This window comes from Callorhinus ursinus, unplaced genomic scaffold (genome assembly GCF_003265705.2).
Source record: "Callorhinus ursinus isolate GAN/ISIS: 27379988/994484 unplaced genomic scaffold, GSC_fseal_2.0 scaffold3, whole genome shotgun sequence".
NCBI lineage: Eukaryota > Metazoa > Chordata > Mammalia > Carnivora > Otariidae > Callorhinus > Callorhinus ursinus.
Window position 1 is genome coordinate 1,739,580 of NW_027397065.1, and position 20,607 is coordinate 1,760,186.

At 40.4% G+C, this 20,607-nt stretch overlaps 1 non-coding gene across 1 annotated transcript; it reads left to right on the forward strand.

The window, feature by feature from the left end:
- Positions 1-281: 281 nt before the first annotated feature.
- On the forward strand, positions 282-387 carry LOC112820480 (U6 spliceosomal RNA). Its single transcript, XR_003207151.1, has one exon. It is a non-coding gene; the product is annotated as a U6 spliceosomal RNA (small nuclear RNA).
- The last annotated feature ends 20,220 nt before the right edge of the window (positions 388-20,607 follow it).

Consider the following 20,607-nt stretch of genomic DNA (forward strand, 5'->3'; position numbering starts at 1 on the left):
TTGCTCCTTCGCTCAGAGGTTGGAAATGGACTCAGGTTTTCTCTTTCCATTATTTATCTTGTGATTCAGATTTCATTTTTCTTAAAGGATCAGTTTACGTATAACATCTTGTGAGCAAAAATAAAAATAAAATTGAGAGGAAAATTTGCTAACTCACACCTTATAAGGTTGATGAGAATATACTTAAGGAAAGTAAGTATATCAACCATTTTTATCCATTAAAATGCATTTATTGATAGCTCATTCTCTGCCAGGCACTCAGTTGAAATAAAGGTCCCACTGTACCTGCTTCGGCAGCACATATATTAAAATTAGAATAATACAAAGAAGATTAGCATTACCTCTGTGCAAGGATGAATGTAAGTTCGTAAAGCATTCTATATTTTAAAAAAAGAGAGAAAGAAAGGAATAGAAGTCTCACTGATTATTACATTCTTATCACCCAAACCTAGAAAAAATGTAGTTTCATTTCTATCTGACCCTATGTTTATTGATTCTTATTTTACAAAAAAACAGTTTTTCATTTTTTGCCCTTTACCATCACAGAAGAATATTCTCCAGTGTTTTTACAATCTTCTATGATGTTTCATTATCATCAGTCCTCAGACTGTCGTTGGGATATGCTGAGATGGGATGCCGTCCAAGGGCTTAAAGGGGAGATACAGGAGTCAAAATATGATGATCTAAAATAATGTCACATTTGTGATCTCAAGTTCAGTTCTTTACCTAATAAGTAACAACAACTATTTCCTAATTTTGGGTGTGTGGGGGGGATACTAACGGCCAGCATTAGAGAGAGACAATATTAGCACAGTGACATCAAACAGCAATCATCAAAATGTTTCCATTAGATTTTATTTTTTCTCTTAATTATAATAGAACACGAATTTAGCTTTCTGCACTTCACAATCCTTTAAATTGTAATATATGACATGAGTGAAAGCAGCAGTTCCCCCTGGCCCTGTGGTTGAGTTCTCCGGGCCCAGGAGCAGGAACCGTCTGTCCTGTCACAAAGGGCTAAAGCAGCAGAGCAACCAAGGCTGGGGAGAGGAATTGATGAGGTAATTAGGCCTATGAGAGCAGACCAAATAGTGTCCAGTAAATAATTTAATATTAGCCTTTTTCATTAATATTCTAAAAACTGGAGGATGGGGGGAGTTTGGGCTGTCTCCTTCCAGTACCCACAAATGACACTCACAGCATTCAAAATTTCTGTTTCCAGTCTCCACTTAAAACGTAGCTCAGGAATTAGATTAGCAATTAAAGGTTTGAGACTAATACCTAGGATTTTGACTCCTAATCCAGTGCTTTCCCCAATATAATACAATATAATATCTCAGTCTTCAGCAAGAGATCGTTTTGCTGAAGGAATTTCTTGTAGGACATAAAGGCTAGTAGGATTATTCTGGAAAGCCCCGTGGAATCCTTCAGCTTCAGTCTTCAACGTCCAAATGTGGGCAGCTGTCACGAGCATCAAGTTGTCAGCAGAAACGTGTGTGGACACAGGGACAAGGCAGGGGTGGAAGGAGTAAGAAGGATTGTCTCTCTCCTGTTCCCTGTGCTGGCCCCGGCCAAAATGGACCCATGACTCTCCCTTCAGAATCAGTTTTGAAGGCAGAGGTGGCACTTGCAGGATGGCTGGGTATTCACAGAAGTCCTGCTCTTCCTTCCAGTGCCCATCCTATCTGAAACCAGCACATTGGCAATCCTTGATCTCCAGATTAAACCTCAAGGTTGAGAAACAGTTGTCTGTGAAAAGAGAGGGTAAGTGGATCAATCACTTTTCTAAGTCATTTCCTAACAGGCGTATGACAAATCTCATGACAAAACCTGACACGGTTTAGTATGTTTTTATTCAACTGAGTTTTAATATAGTATTAGTAAATTAGAATGTAGTAACATCGAAATGTTTGGTTGCATAGGGCAGATTTCTGAAACTATACTTGGGAACATTATAATTCCAGTGAAATTTCCCACATCATTGCCATCATAAATTACAGGCAAAGGCACATTTACAGGAGAGTAGTCTCTTGCAAAGGAAACATAAAATATCCGGGCATTAAGCATAACAACATATTTAAAATAACACAAAAAGAAGGGATGCTTGGGTGGCTCAGTCGGTTAAGCGTCTGCCTTTGGCTCAGGTCGTGATGCCAGGGTCCTGGGATCAAGCCCCACATAGGGCTCCCTGCCCAGCGGGGAGTCAGCTTCTCCTTCTCTCTCTGCCACTCTCTCTCTCTTTCTCTCTCTCTCTGTCAAATAAATAAATAAAATATTTTAAAAATATATAAAATAACACAAAAAGAATTTAAAAATGAAAACCTATAGAGATTATTAATTGGCTTTATGTAATTTACTAAGTTGATGTCTCCAGAATTAAAAAGCTAATTATCACTAGAGTCAATGTGCCATTACTTGCCAAAGGAGCTTAGAAAACAGGCCCACATTCAAATCAGAGAGAATCACTGTTTCCATTCCCCATGCATGGACACTCATTCCTCTCCTTCCTCACCAATGCTGATTTTCTGGTAATAAATTATCTTTCACTCCACATGAGAGAAGTATCCAGTAGGAGAAGGCACTTTATTTCTCTTATGATATTTTTCATATTTTTGAAAACAAATTGCTTGATTTCTCAATACATTTCAGACAACTTCATTATAGTTTCTAGCTGCTCAGTGGTTTTACCAAGAGAAAATTCTCAGAGGAGTTATTTCATTTTGTGTCTGCTGGGACGGAAAAGGAAGAGACATGATAGAAGTTACTAGAAAAGGTGTTTCTAGAAGTCTTGAGCTATTACTTGAAATACAGAACTCTCTTCTCTGTCTGGAGAATGGCTGATAGCTTGGTCTTGAATGAGTGCCATCCTGTCAGATCCAGGAGAAAAATTAAATATATTTCAGATCAGAATAGATAGGCACTTCTAGTCTGAACTTCAATTAAAACCTGACATAATTAAAACACAACTTTAACTCCTGTTTTCAGGTATTATTTTAAAAATATATCAATAATTAGTTGATGACACTAATAATGTAATAGGGAGGTCAGAAATTGTGTTTTTACAATTAATAACAGAAATCACAGAAAACACCCCATTCAATGAAAGTAAATGCTATTTAACATGCTTTTCTTCTTTTCTGGAAATGATGGATGACAGTATCAGAACATCAAAAAGTGGCAGTAATTCTGTTGAAAATCAATGAGAAGAGTCCAATTATGCTATCAATCATTTATATCAAGTATTCCCATTAACATTTACAAGCTGATCACAGTTTTGGCTTTCCAGCTGGTCCTCATAAATTATATTCACAACACCCAAAATTTGTATAGTGTTTAGTCTCAATTTAAAATAATTTGAAATTAAGTTGGTGGGTAGGTAAAGACTGAAATGCAAAGCAATGCAGGCCAGAGGGTAAAGTTAAATTTGAAGCAGAGCCACAGCATCTTATTATAAATATGCTTAAAAAAGTCTTTGTCTTTGCTGAATGATATGGGACACTGAGGAAAGTCTCTGGGGATAATTAAAATAAAGTAAGAGAAATCCAAAAATACCCTTTGATTTGAGGTATCCAGAAAATGTATGTAAGGATTTTGGGTTTGTTTTGGTTTGATTATGACCTAAATATAATTGCTGTAAATTCACCACTTATTGTGTTTCCATGGAGTCTTTAGAATAAGAGATAAAAGGCCATTATTCAGAAGCATGTTTTTGGAACAACAGCTAGAGTGAATTATAAGCATAGTCTATGCCAGCATAAAACACCCACCACATTTCCTTCCTTATTTCCCACTCATTTCTTTGGAATATCTAGACTTTTTAATTGTCAGTTATTTTTTTAAGTTATCAAACACTATATAGACTTAACTCTAAGTTTTATGATTTTCCTTGCTCAATTATTATTTTTTTTTGATTCACAGCTTTTTCCTTTAAAAAAATTTTTTTTAATTTAAATTCAAGTTAGTTAGCATACAATACAGCACTGGTTTCAGGAGCAGAATCCAGTGATTCGTCACCCACATGCAATACCGAGTGCTCATCCCAACAAGTACCCTCCTTAATGCCCATCATCCATTTAGTCCATCACCCTGCCCATCTCCCCTCCAGCAACCCTCAGTTCATTCTCTATCATTAAGAGGCTCTTATGATTTGCCTCTCTCTCTGTTGTTATTTTATTTTTCCTTCCCTTCCCCTATGTTCATCCATTTTGTTTCTTTTTTTTTAAGATTTTATGTATTTATTTGTTAGAGAGAGAGCACAAGCAGGGGAAGCGGCAGGCAGTGGGAGAGGGAGAAGCAGGTTCCCCTCTGAGCAAGGAACCCAATGCGGAGCTCAATCCCAGGACCCTGGGATCATGACCTGAGCCGAAGGCAGGTGCTTAAACGACTGAGCCACCCAGGCGTCCCATCTGTTTTGTTTCTTAAATCCTACATATGAGTGAAATCATATAATATTTGTCTTTCTTTGACTGACTTTATTTCAGTTAGCACAATACCCTCTAGTTCCATCCACATCGGTACAAAGGGCAAGATTTCATCCTTTTTGATGGCTGAGTAATATCCCATTGTGTATATATACTACAATTTTATCCATTCATCAGTCGATGGACCTCTGGGCTCTTTCCATAATTTGACTATTGTTGATAGTACTGCTATAAACATTGGGGTGCACGTGCCCTTTGAATCAGGAACACAGTGCTAGAAACAGATCTGCTTTATTACTCCACTTACCTTTGTATTTTTAACTTAGACATGAATGTAGAACAATCCAGAATCACTACCGTATTCTTCTTTTCCTCCCTCTGACATTATCTTTTTCTGTGTTATTCCACTCCTCAGTCTTCTTCCTGGACTCTAGTAACCCTGTGTCACTAACTAGAATCTTCATCCCTGGGCAATTCGCGTCAGCCCCATAGACCTTGCCATCTTCTACAATGTGAGAGAGTGGGCCACCGTGGCCTCTGTGCCTCTTCCTGTCCCTCATTTTGTGAGAGTGTGCATTTGCTTAACGTTTCTTCAGTAACTATATTTGTTTTTACTGCTACATAACAAATTACCACAAACTCAGGGTCTTAATACAAAGTTATGATCTCAGTGTCTGTGGGTCAGGAATTTGGGGACAGTGTGTCTGGATTCTGTGGATACTTGGGGGTGTGAGCTTATTTGAGGCTGAGGGTCCTCTTCCAAGCTCAGCAGTTGTTGGCAGAATTCATTCAGTACCTTGTGGCTGTAGCCTAAGGTCCTTGTCTACTTGCTAGCTTTTGGCAGGGGGTCACTCTCAACTTTCAGAAGTCATCTCCACATGCCCGCCATGTGCCCTCTCCACAACAGCAATGTGTGTTTTCAGGACCCCCAGGAAAAGCTCTCTGCCTTTTCTGTCTTCTAGAACCTCGATTAATAGTATTCACTTGATTAGATCAGACCTACCCACACTTAAGGAAAGGAGATTTTTGCCCAAACAATATGATTTAGAGGGCCATCCATTTTCATACATGTTGTTCTTGCTCACTCAGCTTTAATTGCTATATTAAATCCTATTTTATGAACATACAAATTATCTTTCAGATCTTAACTCAGGCATTTCTTCAGAAAGGACTTCTTCATGGGGCACCTGGGTGGTTCAATCAGTTAAGCATCCAACCCTTGATCTCAGATCAGGTCTTGATCTCAGGGTTATGAGTGGAGCCCACTTAAAAAAAAAAAGGGACTTCTTTGATTTGACAAACTCCCCCTAACACCTCCTTCCCCTGTAATAAGCAAATAAATAAACCAATAAATAAATCTCCTAATGGAGCACTATCATGGCACTCAGCATTTTCTTTGTAATGCTTCTTTACTATTTGTGATTATTGTAATTATTCAGTTAATTTCTCTCTCCTCCACCAGATTATAAGCCCCAGAAAAGAAGTTGCCTTGTTTATTTTGCTCACTATTGGGTCCTCAGAGCCTAATATAGAGGAGACCAAAACATACTTGTTGACTGAAGAATGTTCCTGTGCAAACGTTTCTAACAGCATAATTTTAATTGAACTATATGGTTGTGTGCATTGGCAAAATGCAGAAGTTAGAATGTCAAAGTCAAAACCCCTGTCAATAAAAGCAGGAAACTCGAGGTTGGTGCACACAGGGCGTCTGACTTCAGAGCTGCAATAATGCGAGAGTCCCTGATGTGGAGGGCAACCGTTGCTTCTCTTTTCTCTGTCAATAGAGAATAAAATGTGTATGTTTATGGGGCTCAAGGTTATTTTCCTTTGAGAGAGTTAGTTGAAGGGAGGCTAAATAAAGCCACACATTTTTACTTACAGGAAACAAAAAATGAAGAATTATTTTAATTATGAGCAATGTGTCAAAGGAAATGTTTCCCAAATTAATCTTTTCTGGGAGTGAGACAAATTTTTCTATAATTCATTTTAACTCTTCCTTAAAAAGGGGCGGGATGGATTCTCTGACACACACACACATACACACACACATGCACACACAATGTTCAGTCAGCTTCCACTTAGATTACAATAAACAACATGAATTAATTATAAGCATTAAAGTTTTTCTTCTCAAGGTATTTGCTTTCCAAAGATTAGTTTTCCTCTGCCAGCTGTGAGAGGTACCCCTTTCCGGTTAAAGAGGTTCACTCTGGAAAGTGAATGCAAAAGCCTTAGTACTCCCCACCAAATACCCCATATCCCAGAGGTCAAAGGTGGGATTCGTTACACATCCAATTGTGTCTTTTAAAGGCAGCCCAACTTAAGTAACTCCTGGAGAAGGAAAGCAGAACATTCTCACAATGGCTTGACTGTTAACATTTGTTCTTAATCTATCAAAATTCTCCTACTCATGTTCACTGAGTTTCTGAGTATTCTCTGAAGCCTTTTCAGAGTTGGAAATCAGTCGAATCCCAGTAGTAAGGTAAGATTTAAAAGGATAGAGGAGACATCCTGTTGATTTCTTTTTTCCTTCAATATCAACAAGTAAGAAATCTCCCAAGACCTTCTCTCATAGAGGTCAGTATTTGGGGTTCTTCTTCCTCTTGGTCTCCCTAAGGGTATTATGTTGAGGGTGTGGGTATAGAAAAATAGGAAGGAGAAGGGAAATTTGGGAAGAGGAGGCATGGATCTAAGACTGAGGATGGTAAATGTAGGGTGAAATTGTTGGGATTTAAGTAGCTTCCTCAAACTAGCCTGTCATGAGCTCTGTGTAGTGACATTATAATGATCCTGCAATCTGAAACCCCAGGAAGGGCAAGGAAAAACAGTTGGTGGGGAAATTTGAGGTTTCCCATACAGTAAATTCTGGCCAAGAGCCAGAATCTTTCAGGATTTTGCAGTCATTTTCAAACTGGCCATGTTTTCTGTTTGTTTTGTTTTAACTTTACATACTCATACAGTTCAAGAAGAAGTTCACAATGTGTTGGCCTTGCCTGGTGCGATTTATGATAAACAGTCACTTCCTGCAGTGTTTAATGGCAATTGGACAAAGCACACTCATTAGAACAGAAGATAACTTCATATAGTACGAAGGAGAAATCAACATAAAAGTCTAAGAAATTGTAGGTCTATGAGCAATGACAAGGCAGAGTAGTAGAGAAACAGGTAGGTGAAGATAAGTGGCTAAACCTTAAGCTGGGTATGTAGCAGGCAGTGGGGGATAAATGTGAAAAGAAGCAGGTCACACACCTCTACTCCTGTCTCAGCTGAGGAGGTTGACCAGATGTATAATAACAACTGACTAAGGATCTGGGAAGAGAACATTGGGTCCTCTTCTCCCCACCTGCAAGAGCAATGGGCATAGTCTTAAAGATAAGTGAGGCATAGGGGCGCCTGGGTGGCTCAGTCGGGTAAGCGGCTGCCTTCGGCTCAGGTCATGATCCTGGGGTCCTGGGATCGAGACCCACGTCCAGCTCCTGGGATCGAGACCCACGTGCAGCTCCCTGCTCAGCGGAGAGCCTGCTTCTCCCTCTCCCTCTGCCTGCCACTCTGCCTACTTGTGCTCTCTATCTCTCTGTCAAATAAAGAAAGAAAATCTTTAAAAAAAAAAAAAAAGATAAGTGAGGCATAGATATTCACCACATACCACCGCATAGTATAGAACCTGAAGATTTGCTCATGGTCAGATTAATACCTTTAGAGGCCCTCAGCATTGAAAACATTATGAGGTTCTGCCCATTGGTAATTCCGAATAGTACCTAAAGAGCGGAACACAACTTGCAGGAATGCTAGAATGAAAAGAGCTTCTTTCTAGATATTTTGATTGCAGAAATCTGGGTGAGTCCACTAGAGCTTGGCTTCTTCTATCACTTGCATTTGGTGGCTCACCTCTGCTTCTGCCCTATACCCATACTGAGTCTGCCTGTTGGTTTACCCACCACTGCACTCCTTTCAGATCCAAACAGGGGCTGCAGAAGACAGAAAGCAAGAGACCAGGGCACAGGTACAGAGCTTGCACTGGATCACTGTGGAAAGCCTTTCAGAATCACCTTCCCTCCCAAGCGGCCACATGTCGAGGCCTTAACACACCTGTGTGGTAAGGAGGGGACGGAGCAGCCCTCTCCCTTACTACAGCATGCTGCCTGCGTCCAAGGTCAGGTGGGTGAAGGTAGAGCGCTTACAGTGCCGAGGTGATCACCTTGCCGTTTAGCTCCCAGGCTGCACAGTAACTCCACTGAAGGGAAAATGTCTGCACTTGAAGTAATCACAGGCTTTCTCCTCTAATACCATCCTTCCCTGCCAAAGTGTCAGCAGCACAAAGGGCCCCAGTCTTCTTCCTCCATCACGGTGTAAGCAGCGCATCCCCCTGCTGTTTGGCTCCCAGCTCTCCGTCTGGACAGGAGCACAGCTGGGCTTTCACCTAAGGAGGGGTGGATCCAAGCTGATTACTTGTGTTTGGCCTTCAGTGAAGACAGCAGAGCAGGAGGTATTTTATATCTGCCTTGTGTTCGAAGCCCCAGTGTGTGATGACTAAAGAACATTTTTTTCTCGGAGCAAAGGCTGCAGATGAACAATCAAATAAATTTTTTGTCTTAAAAAAGAGGAACATTAAGAAAATGCTCAGAATTTTATGCAGAAAGCATGTATTACTTGCATTATCAGAATAATAGAACAGGATTAATTTAGAGGAGGGGAAAGAAAAGATTATCTAAACATTTTAAGTAATTGTCTTCAGGATAAATTGCTTTATTTTCCATACTCCCTCCTTGGCCTCCTTAATCTCCCCTACCCCTATGGCCCCCACTTTCACTTATCAGCTGGGGATTCCCAAAATCTCTACCCTCAGCCCAGTCTTTCATATGAGCCCCAAATGCATATATATCCAACTGATTACTTGCCACCTCAGTTTGTATATATCACAGCTTCCTCAAACTTAACACCTAAGACACCAAATTTTTTTCTTTTTCATGACCTTTCCCCAATCTTTACCCCCTTCTAGATTCTTCCCTCATTCTTTGTACGATCATAATTTCTGTTGTTCAAGTCATCCTTGTTTCCCCTTTTTTTATTTCCCTTTATCTTATCATTTGCCATATACTATCAATTTTCTCGTCGCAGTATGATCATATTTTCCAGTGTAATAATACTCAGATTTGTTGAGCACTTATGTCATGCCAGACACTATTCTGATTGCTTTATATGTATTATTTTATTTAATCCTTACAGCAACTCTAAGAAGCAAGTACTGTTATAATCCCCATTTTATGGAGGAGGAAACTGAGGTACAAAGATGTTATATAACTTGCCATATAACATCCTACAACAGGTAACTAGAGGAATGAGATTTCAGACCCAAGCTGATTAATGCCAAAGCCTAAGCTTTCAATCCCAGTCCTATACTGCCTTATACAGTTATTTATTTATACATAGATTTATATATGCACACTGCCCTCCATCCTCGTTACTTAGATCAAGCTCTAACCATAATGTATCGAGATGATGCCTTCTCCAGAATTGTGTTCTTAAAGCACAACTGTGTTCTTATCACACTCCTGCTTAATTTCAAACGATTCCTAGGAATGATTCTCACTTGACCGTTTTCTCAACTGGTCATTTTCCCAGATGTGTTGTCAAATTTTGGGCACCAAACCCACGTTTTGCTTTGTTGGCTCCAGCCAAGGATAATACCGTGGCAGTAACACCTCTCACTCAGAATGTTGAATTGAGGTGATGATGAGATAAGGGAGCCAGGGTGCAGGTTCCTGCAGGTGAGCTAAATAGCACAGAGAAATGTCAGGTAGGACCAAGGAAAGCACATGTTCATGGAATACGAGGGAACTTTTCTTTCTTTGTATAATTGGGGCAGGATGCTATTCTACTCACACTGGGACCAAAAAAGCTCTGCAGGACATCTGGATGCAAATTTACTATTACCAGAAATTCCCATACACAGAAGTACATGAGAAACTCACATATGTTAGAAATGGCAAGTCCAGAGGAAAAAATTGAAAGTTCTCCTCATATCAATACCATTTGTCTGTTCTCTGATCTCATCTACTTCTCCCTTCACCTCACACTCCACTCCAGCTACAACTTTATGTTCTGAACACACTGCCCTCCTTCATACCTTCCTACCTGAATATTCTGTTTCCTCAGTATAGGATACCCTTCCTTAACTTTTCATTCTGGAAAGTCTTTTTTGTTTTTGTTTTTGTTTTTTAATGATTTTATTTATTCATTAGAGAGAGAGAGAGAGAGAGAGAGAGAATGTGCCTATGGGGGGGGGGGGAAGCAGAGGGGGAGGGAGAGGCAGAGGGAGAGAATCTCCAGCGGACTCTGGAGCCCTACATGGCCCATCCCCAACCCCGAGATTGTGACCCTGAGATCACGACCCAAGCCAAAACCAGGAATTGACTGCCCAACTGACTGAGCCACCAGGGTGCCCCAGTCTGTCTTTGTTTTTTTAGGGTTTATCCCAAAGATCATCTCCTGTGCCTCTCCTATCCTGTGCACCAAGGAGATAAACTGCTATTCTCCATTGTACTATATTCATATACTCACCTAAAGTACATCCAATCGTAGTGCAGATCACATAACGTTGTGATATTATAACAGTTCATTCTTCTGCCTCCCTCATTAGACTGTGAGCTCCTTAAAAGTCCAGTCCTTGCTCTGGTCCTCATTGTACCTCATTTCTGAGCATACTGAATAACATATCATAGATGCCCTATAAATATTAGAATGAAGGAAGAAGTACTGTTTCTAAAACTTCAGTTGATGGGGTCACATATATGGTGTTGTTTTGGATGAATTTCCTAGATAGCCCATTCTCTTTTCCTTTATCGTTTTTATGCTACCAAGAAGACACCAGAAAGCTTTTTTTCAGCGAGTTGCCCCTTTTCCTCAAATAACACGGAAATACCTATTATAAAAACTGCCATTAAAGGGCCAGGCATCCTTTAATGGAACCTCAGGGTAAAGGAAAGGAGTTTCTTTATGCCAGCAACTTAGTATTTTCCTGTTTCAGCTCTCCTGCCAGGGATTATAATTCAGGAACCAATCTCAAGCTAAGCAGAGGAAAAAATGAGATGCTTAATGAAAATGGCCAAATGTCATCACCAGATATTTGAGAGTAGCTCTGTCAGGAGCCATCCACATGTAAAATGGACTTTCACAAAATTCTGGCCATCTGCAGGGTCATGAAGACTCAGAACACTTAAGTCTCCTGAGCGAGCCTTTTCAGTTTTGTGCTTTTTTCTGATGCTAAGAAATACAGATACCTGTGATTTGTTCCTGGGCACTTTTAAGCACGGAATCAATTATTTCCTAAAAAACTCAAAGACCAAAATGAGACATTCAGAAAATAAAAATATTTTCTGTAGTAAATATATATATATACACATATATGTATGTGTGTGTGTGTGTGTGTGTGTGTGTGTGTGTGTGTATATATATATATATATGTATATGTATATAAATCAGAAAGCTTGAGGAGTAGGGAAAAAAAACAACCCAGTAACTCTGGTTAATAAAATGTTGTAGATAGGGCGCCTGGGTGGCTCAGTTGGTTAAGCGACTGCCTTCGGCTCAGGTCATGATCCTGGAGTCCCAGGATCGAGTCCCGCATCGGGCTCCCTGCTCAGCAGGGAGTCTGCTTCTCCCTCTGACCCTCCTTCCTCTTGTGCTCTCTGTCTCTCATTCTCTCTCTCTCAAATCAATAAATAAAATCTTTAAAAAAAATTTAAAAAAATGTTGTAGATTAATGAGACCCGAAAATCCTTTTGTTTCCAGTACATTTTTGAATTTTCTAAACTATATTAGTTCTCCTTTTCACCTTAGGAATTATAATATAGTGTGTGAAGAGAGCATAATTCTAAACAAGCATTATTAATTTCATTGAATATACCTTTGAGGTTATAGCATTTTGATGTTTGAGGTCACAATAGCCTATTACAGAGAAGAAATGTAGCTCAGAAGGATTAAAGGCCTTCAAGTTAGAAATGCTAGAGTCTGGTTTTATCATTTATAAATTCTGTGATCTGGAGCAATCCATTTAGCGCCCTGTAATTTCAGGTACTTCATCTATAAAATAGTTAGAAAAAGGATGCCTCTGTCCTCCCATTCCTTGTCCTCCTACCTCAGCTCATAAAATGGGAACTTGCTAATACTTCTCACCCCACAAGTGATTCTTTGGTGCCAAGCACAACTATTTTCTTTGCATTTTGCTTCTCTTTCCACTAAGAAAGAGTGAATTAATTAATGCAGTTAGGGAGAGTCTAACATCTGTTAGTCTTGGTTCCTTTTTTGGAAGGGGTAATGCATTAACTTTCTCTGTTTCTGTGTGGCCAATGTGTTTTTGAGGTGGAAGACTATTATCTTTGTTTTCAATTGTCTTGGAATCAAAAAGAGGGGATGAATGATGAACTGGTAATCTCCCTTGATTCCCAACAATAATACGATGTTCGTTCCCGATCAAGACCACAGAATGTGCAACAAACTTCCTTTCGACCCAGACTCCATGGAAATCCCAGTGACTTTATGATAATCATATAGCAGTACTAAAAATATTCATTAACAGGGGCGCCCGGGTGGCTCATTCAGTTAAGTGTCTGCCTTTGGCTCAGGTCATGATCTCAGGGTCCTTGGATCTAGCCCCACGTCAGGCTCCCTGCTCAGTGGGGAGTCTGCTTCTCCTTCTCCCTCTGCTCCTCCCCCCCGCTTGTGCTCTTGCTCAATCACCCACTATCCCTCAAATAAATAAATAAAATCTTTATAAAAAATTCATTAACAAAGAAAATAATGGGGAAATGGAACAGAGATTCTAACAAAATTTTGAAAGACAGAAAAGGGATAAAAGGCTATTGACATATGAGGTAGGACAGAGTGAAAAATATAGGTCCAAATTCACTAATTGCAGAGTCTAGTGGAGATGGAGGTGGGAGTCAGTCTTCCCATTGGAGGCAGCAGTTTGAAGTTTGCAAATAAGGCAGAGCGCGGAAATGAGAAATAGAGTAAACAAGAAGATTATCTGGGGGCTTATGACCCAAATAGCTGCCCAATGTACCTCTCATTTCTCCTTCTTGCACTAGAAAGTAGAGAGCCAAGCAGCCTACGGTCTCTTTGATGAATAGACTGATTGGATTGCTAAAACTTCTGTTGGGATATAGAAGTTTAAAACCTATTTTTTCTGGCTTCTAGAGAAACTGCACCTGTCAGCTAATGGCTATATCGCTCACCCTGAAACAAATCAGGTTATGTGACATGCCCATGTCCACATACATAAAACCGCTAGTCATGTTTCAATGCAGTGGAGGGTACTTTTGGGAAAAGAACTATTCACAACAGCAGAGGAAACTTACGAAGCCATTTAGAATAAACAGCTTCATTATTCTTAAAAGTGGTTGGATAACAAAAAATATATAGGAAAACTAGAAGCACAGAAGAAAAAGACCAAATCAGGGAAACCACTTCTGCAGAAAACAGAAGAGAACTTAATGACAGCATTTATATAGCCCTTGGTGGGTGCAAAGCATCATTCTAAGGAATATATATATATCAGTTTATGTATTCCCCACAACCACCTTACCAAGTGTGTATCATTACTGTTCTTATTCTACAGAGAAAGAAACTGAGGCACAGAGAGGTGCAGTGAGTAACCCAAGGGCATACAGCTGTTAACTGATGGAGCCCTGATTCTAACAGAGTCAGCCTGGCTCCAGAGTCGGCTCCGTTAATCAGTCTGCCAATTCAAATGGATATCCTGGTCATGATGTGAGAACATTACATTGCATTACATTACATTCATGTAATAAGAATAGAATGCAATGAAAAAGGAATAATGCAGCTGCAAGGAAGAGGTTTCAGACATGAAAATCATAACAGCTATAACAGAATAGACACACAGCATAATTAATTAAAGGCAAATACTGAAATGTAGAAGAGATTGTAACCAGACAAACATGGAAGCTCACGCATACACAGGTTAGCCTGGAACTGAACATTTATCAAGCACCTTCACTTGCTGGGACAGTGAGGACTACAAATATGAGTAAGCTGTGACTCTTGAGGAGCTTGCAGACACACATGAATCTATACACAGGGAGGAAAGAAGCCAACCACTTCTGGGAGTTCCCAGCAGCTTGGCAGCTTACCGTGGAGTGGCCAACAAGGATAGTTGAACACTAGCTTCCCTTCTGTAGAGTTAAGGAGGAGAGAACCTCCTCCTCCCCACCATGGCAAACCGCACTCTTTTTTCACACAACACAGGCCCACTGTTCCAGGTTCAGGGGGAGGGGGGATGCCTCTCAGATGAGGGTAAGCATTTAAGGTCTCAGAGGAGATCTGGCGTGTGCATAGAGATGTGCCCCAGCAAAGTTTCTCGGAGGCATGGGAATCCTGAAAGTCCCTGTGAGGAAGGTGGAGGCTTCCTTATGCCACCTCTGTTATGCCCATTTCAAAAGCATGTCAAGGCATCACAAAGAGGCTACGGGAAAAAGTCGCCCTGGCTATATCAACTACTTGGTGGCTATATCAACTACTCGGCCCCACCTCCCTTCCTTCCCTGATCTATAGGAAGAGAAAAAAAAAATCACCTATGGAAGGAAGTCAATATGGGGAGATAATTTCCTCTGTATTGGTCAAGGTTTTTAAAAGGCAGACAGCAGAATCCATTCTAACTGGGTGGGAGGGGTTTATTAGAGTATATTGAATGGGTTACAGAATCACAGGAACACCAAAGACATAGAGTCTGAGAAGAATTTCCAGGTAAAATTCCCAGCTCCTTACCACACCAAAGGACTAGCCTGAAAGAAGACATGCTTCACCCCAGGATCATAAACAATTTCCAAAATGAGGAAGCTAACCCTTCCCACCGGCCAGAGAACCATACTGCACCAAACCAAGTTGGAAAGCTGCAGGCATCATCACACACCTTTTCTACCCTGCCCCAACCACATGGGTGCCGCTAGCCTGCCACCTTCCCACAGTGCTTACTTGTGGACCCAGGACTCACGTGGGCATGCCTAATGGGCAGAACAGATGCCCCATGTCTTCACCTTACTGGTAAAAGGGGGTCAGACAAGCAGTACTTTAGGTTCTCTGTTGGGAAGATGGAGTTCACTCTGTAGGGCAGCCATCGCAATGTAGAAAAAGCTCACATCCATAAAGACAGAAAGCAGACTAGTGGTTAGCAGGGGTAATGCAGAGTTATTGCTTAATGGGTATAGAGTTTCAGTTTCGGATGATGAAAAAGTTTTGGAGATGGAGAGTAGTGATGGTGGCCAAAGATGTCAGTGTACTTAATGCCACTGAATTGATCACTTAACCATGGTTAAAATGTTAACTTTTTCAGTATATCTTATTTACCACAACTGACAAAAAAAAAAAGAACTTCCCCCCAAATTATTTAATGATATCAAGGCAATCATGAGTGAAAGATACTCACTACAGCTCCAATCTGTTTGCCTAATTCCCTAAGTGAATGTATAGACATTTGAGACAGATCGTGAAGTACTTTATTTGAACCATTCTACACAAGTGGATCTTAATATGGAAAGATTGCCACAGAAGGAAATTCCACAAATTTCCTTTCTAAACCCTTGCAATATTTAACAACCCGTATTATTAAGAAATTCTTCTTTATATCTAACTTAAATCCCTCTTGCTACATTTTAAAACATTTCCTGTTTCCTTCTTTGGTAGAGATGGGGAACAGCTGGCCTGTGTTTTGTGTGCTTCACCTCTAGGCCAAAATAATTCCAGTTGTTTTAACCCTTCCTGGAAGGCTATGTGCTCTATCCCTTGACTTCATTTTCTTTTTATCTCTTCTGAATCCTCCTTCCCTTTCTCTATAACTCCATTTCACCATTAGGGCCTGTCTGGGGATTGAGCAGTGTGAAAAAATCTACTCGATCCTTTTCAACATTATCAACCACCAATTTCTAATTTGTAAACATTTTTAGAAGTACTTGAATTTCCATGGAGTCATAGTGAGTAAATTACATCCTGAGAACAGTGATAATGGAAGGAAAATTACACTGCCACCTCCAGGACATGGGAGCATTACTAAGGGGCAGCAGGGAAAAAGGGGCAAAAGGAAAGAGCCAACCCTGGGTGTGGTGGAAGGACAGTGAGGTGCTGGTCTGCTCTGCGGAAGGGGGAGCACAGCTACTCCTATGTCCTGGGTGTGTGAGCTCTGGGAGGAAAGCTGTGTGTGATGAGGCAATGGAGTCACATCCCCAGGGTGGTGGCATTTGCACTCAGCTCGTGGGAGTTGGAGGAGGTGGGATGAATGAGCCATTTGAATGGAAAACTCTAGTGCTGAGCATGACTCTTTCTTCTGGCTGCCAAGAAGGGGGCTCTGCTGCTCTGTCCCAGGGTGGGGGGTGGAGGGGGTGGAGGGGGAGGTGGTAAGATACGAGGGGCTAACATGGGCAATGTGGAGAGACTTGGATCAGTCAGAGCAGGGCCTCCATGCAGTCAGATACCAGGAACACTTCATGTTTGCCCAGCACACTATGGCCCACAAAGCACTCCCACATTCTTGATCTAATTTACATCACACATCACCCTGTGCTGGTATCTGACCACTTGTGTTATCACCACACTAATGGGAAAGAGATGCACATAGGTTCACATGACCAGGAAAGGAGCTAGGACGAGCACCTCGCCCTTTGGCTCCTACTTGGGTGCTCTTTGCTCCACACCACACGCCTGTCAGAGCAGGGTTCAGTGAGCACTTCATTGAGATTCTTCTGTCAGGAACAGAGTACTACTTAATTAGCTAAAGACGTCCATCACTTGAACCCAAGCCATGCACAAAGCATCCTCCATAAACACTCAAAGGAGGTGGTAGTTAATAAGATGAAATGGTGAGGAGGAGGAAGTTGTTTCCATTGGCCCATTGTATGGTAGCCTGTAGACTCCCCAAATAATTGATTATCCTCCGAAAATGTCATTTACACTGGTTTAGGATTGGATAAGGATCCCTTTAAACATTGTTGTATTCTTTGGTAAGTAAACGCTGAACAGAAAGAAGACAAATTTTAAAAAATATATATGTGTTCTTTAATAATATAAATGGATATAGTCAATGAATTGTTAATGTTATTTCTTATTCATAATACCCTAAAACCAAACAGTACTTCAAACTGAATAAGCTGTGTATGTTGAATTGTTCATGAGTCAAATAAGAAATGAATACTGTATTGAAACCAAAGCAAAATTAGTTATTTTTTCCCTAGTAAGAAAGGACTCCTTCTTCCCACCCCCACAATTTCCACACAGATTAGAGAATGGTCTATTTTATTTCAACAAAGCTTTTCGCAAAAATGCTAACCAGCCACAAATGTGGCCTCTGAGTGCAGGCACCAAAGAAACTAATCCTGTTCCTATGAGAAATACATAGTTTGTCCAACAGATGAGAGAAATAGAAAACTGTAGTTGTGTTGAACCTCATAAGTTAGTACATTCAACTATCCCAATTATAGTGTGAAATTTCTCATAAATCAGCAGCCATCGAGTTATATTGCACAATATCAGTTTTTATTTTTACAATATTTTGTGGTGGTCCCCAATATAAATTAATGGTTAGCTTGGTGTGTTCAGTTGTTTATTCATTCAGTACTCTTAGGGGAACATGGAAACATTTAGCCTGTACAACTCAGTTAGACCGCATGAAACTGCCAATAAAGAGCAAGACAGATACATCTGGTGCCTGCTCCACAAGGCAGTCATATAGGTAGCTGGAGCCAAGCCTGCCTGACCAATCAGAAAGAACAGCAATTAGATGTCTTGGATCCAACCATGGATGTGTAACTACCTGCAATAGAATAGAAAACTCATTCTAAATCCCACGAGGCTTTCAGTGGAAAAGTACAGAAAAGTATTTTGTATTTAACTTCATAGTCCTGTCATTTTAACCAAGAGATTATTCTTGGTCCTAAGAAGATAACTTTTCGTAATGATATTCCTCATTATGTATCCTGATTACTCTAAGCTTAAAAATTTAATCAAAGAATCATGGTATTTATGGCAGTGTATGGGTTTACATTCCCCATCTTACATGTGTCTGAGGTATATTCAGGCTTATTTGCTCAGTGCCTCAGCCATTATAATCTGTCTACACAGATTATATGTGTATCCATTCATTCATCTCAGTTCATGGCGCAAATAAGGCCAGGTAGCACATTCAGTCCCTCTAAAAGTCATGCGTTTTACATGGTGACAAACTGCTGCTTGGGCGCCCTTGAACGGACCACAAAGGAGACTGGGCATCCATGGATGGTTCATCCCAGACCTATTGCCTGCCAATGAAAAACAAGCTGTTGGGATCTACTAAATGTGGGCCCTGTACCATTATCTCCATCTGCAAACTCCTAATCTAGTTGTAGAGACTATGAAATAATAGCCCATTTCACACAGCCAGCGAACTCCCAACAAAATCCCTTGGAGCACTGGGAAATCAGTGCGTGTCCAGAGCTTCCACCACAAGCCATCTTCACTGATTGCACCACGTCTTTGTCCTCGCCAAGACTGCATATACTCACTTCGACTTAATGCTGGGATGGCGGAGTTCCTCATCCCCTATGATCATGATTCTACATGGCTTTCATTAACTAAGCAAAGCAGAGAATGCAAGTTACATTAGAGCCAAACTAACATGTGGTAGAAATTCCCTGAGGGTATTAAAGTGAGTATGATGTCCCCTCCCTATGAGAGATAATGTCAGAAGAGTGACAAATCTGAATTCTGCTTCATTAGACAAAATATACAATCCCTGAGGGTTTTATCTGAAAGGAACCTAAGGACCAGTGAAATATCATAGAAGTTCTACCCTACAAATGGAGAAACTGATAAACCAAGAACTTAGAGAGGTTATTAATACAAGTCAGTAACAGAATAATACATCAGTTTCCTATAGCTGCATTAAGAAATTGCTGCAAGCTTAAAACAACACAAATTTATTTCTTAGAGTTCTGGAAGTGAGCAGTGTGAACAGCTAGCAAAGTTGTGTTTCTTCTGGAAGCTCTACAGAAAATCCATTTCTTAGCCTTTTCTAGTTTCTAGAGGCTACTGGCATCCTTGACTTATGGCCCCATTGTCCATCTTCAAAGCCAGCAGCATAGCATTATCAAATATCTTTATTCTCTGACCTGTGCATCTGTTGTCACATCTCCTTCTGAGTCTGACCGTTCTGCCTCCCTCTTACCAAGCCCCTTATGATTACATCTGGCCCAGCTGAAAAATGCAGGATAATCTCCCCAACTCAAGATCCTTAACTGAATCACAAATACAGTTTCTTTAGGTAATATAATCACAAATTTGGGGTGTTTGGTGGGGGGAGGGAGCAGGATATTTTTCTGTCTACCACAAATAACCAAAAAGGCTAAGCCTCACCAGTGATTAAGGATTTAGCAAATCCATGTGTTAATTTAATTCAAAAAATATTTAAGAATTGGGGTGCCTGGCTGGCCCAGGCAGAAGAGCATTTGGCTCTTGATCTCAGGGACATGAGTTCAAGCCCCACGTTGTGTATTAAGATTGCTTAAATAAATAAATAAATAAATAAATAAATAAACTTAAAAAAATACTTAATTTACTAGGTACCAGATACTATGATTGACAAACATGGCAAAGCAAATAGTAGCTTTGAATTGCTCTTTAATTTGCAAAGGTATATTTTAAGTCTAATTTACAAGTACAGAAAACTTCTTAAAGATCTTTTAGAAAGAAAAAAGTTAAGAAAGAAACTGTGCTGACATACGAGACAAAGAGTTCATACTCTCAATATTTTTTTAAGATTTATTTATTTATTTAAGATAGAGTGAGAGCACGAGCAGGAGGAGGAGCAGAGGGAGAGAAGGAAAGAAGGAGAGAGAGGCAGACTCCCCGCTAAGCACAGAACCCGACGCAGGGCCCCATCCCAGGACCCTGAGATCTTGACCTTAGTCGAAATCAAGAGTCGGGCACTCAACCTACTGAGCCACCAGCTGCCCCTAAAATATCATCTTACAAATCAAAAAGAATGGGATGCATAATCCCATAGAAAGCATGAGCAAAGTGGGCAATTTAGATAATAAAACATGCAATGGATAATGCATGTATAATAAGAAATCCTTTTTTACTTCTCAGATTGGCAGAAACAAAAAGATTAAAAAGATTGATGATGAAAGTCTTTACAATGACC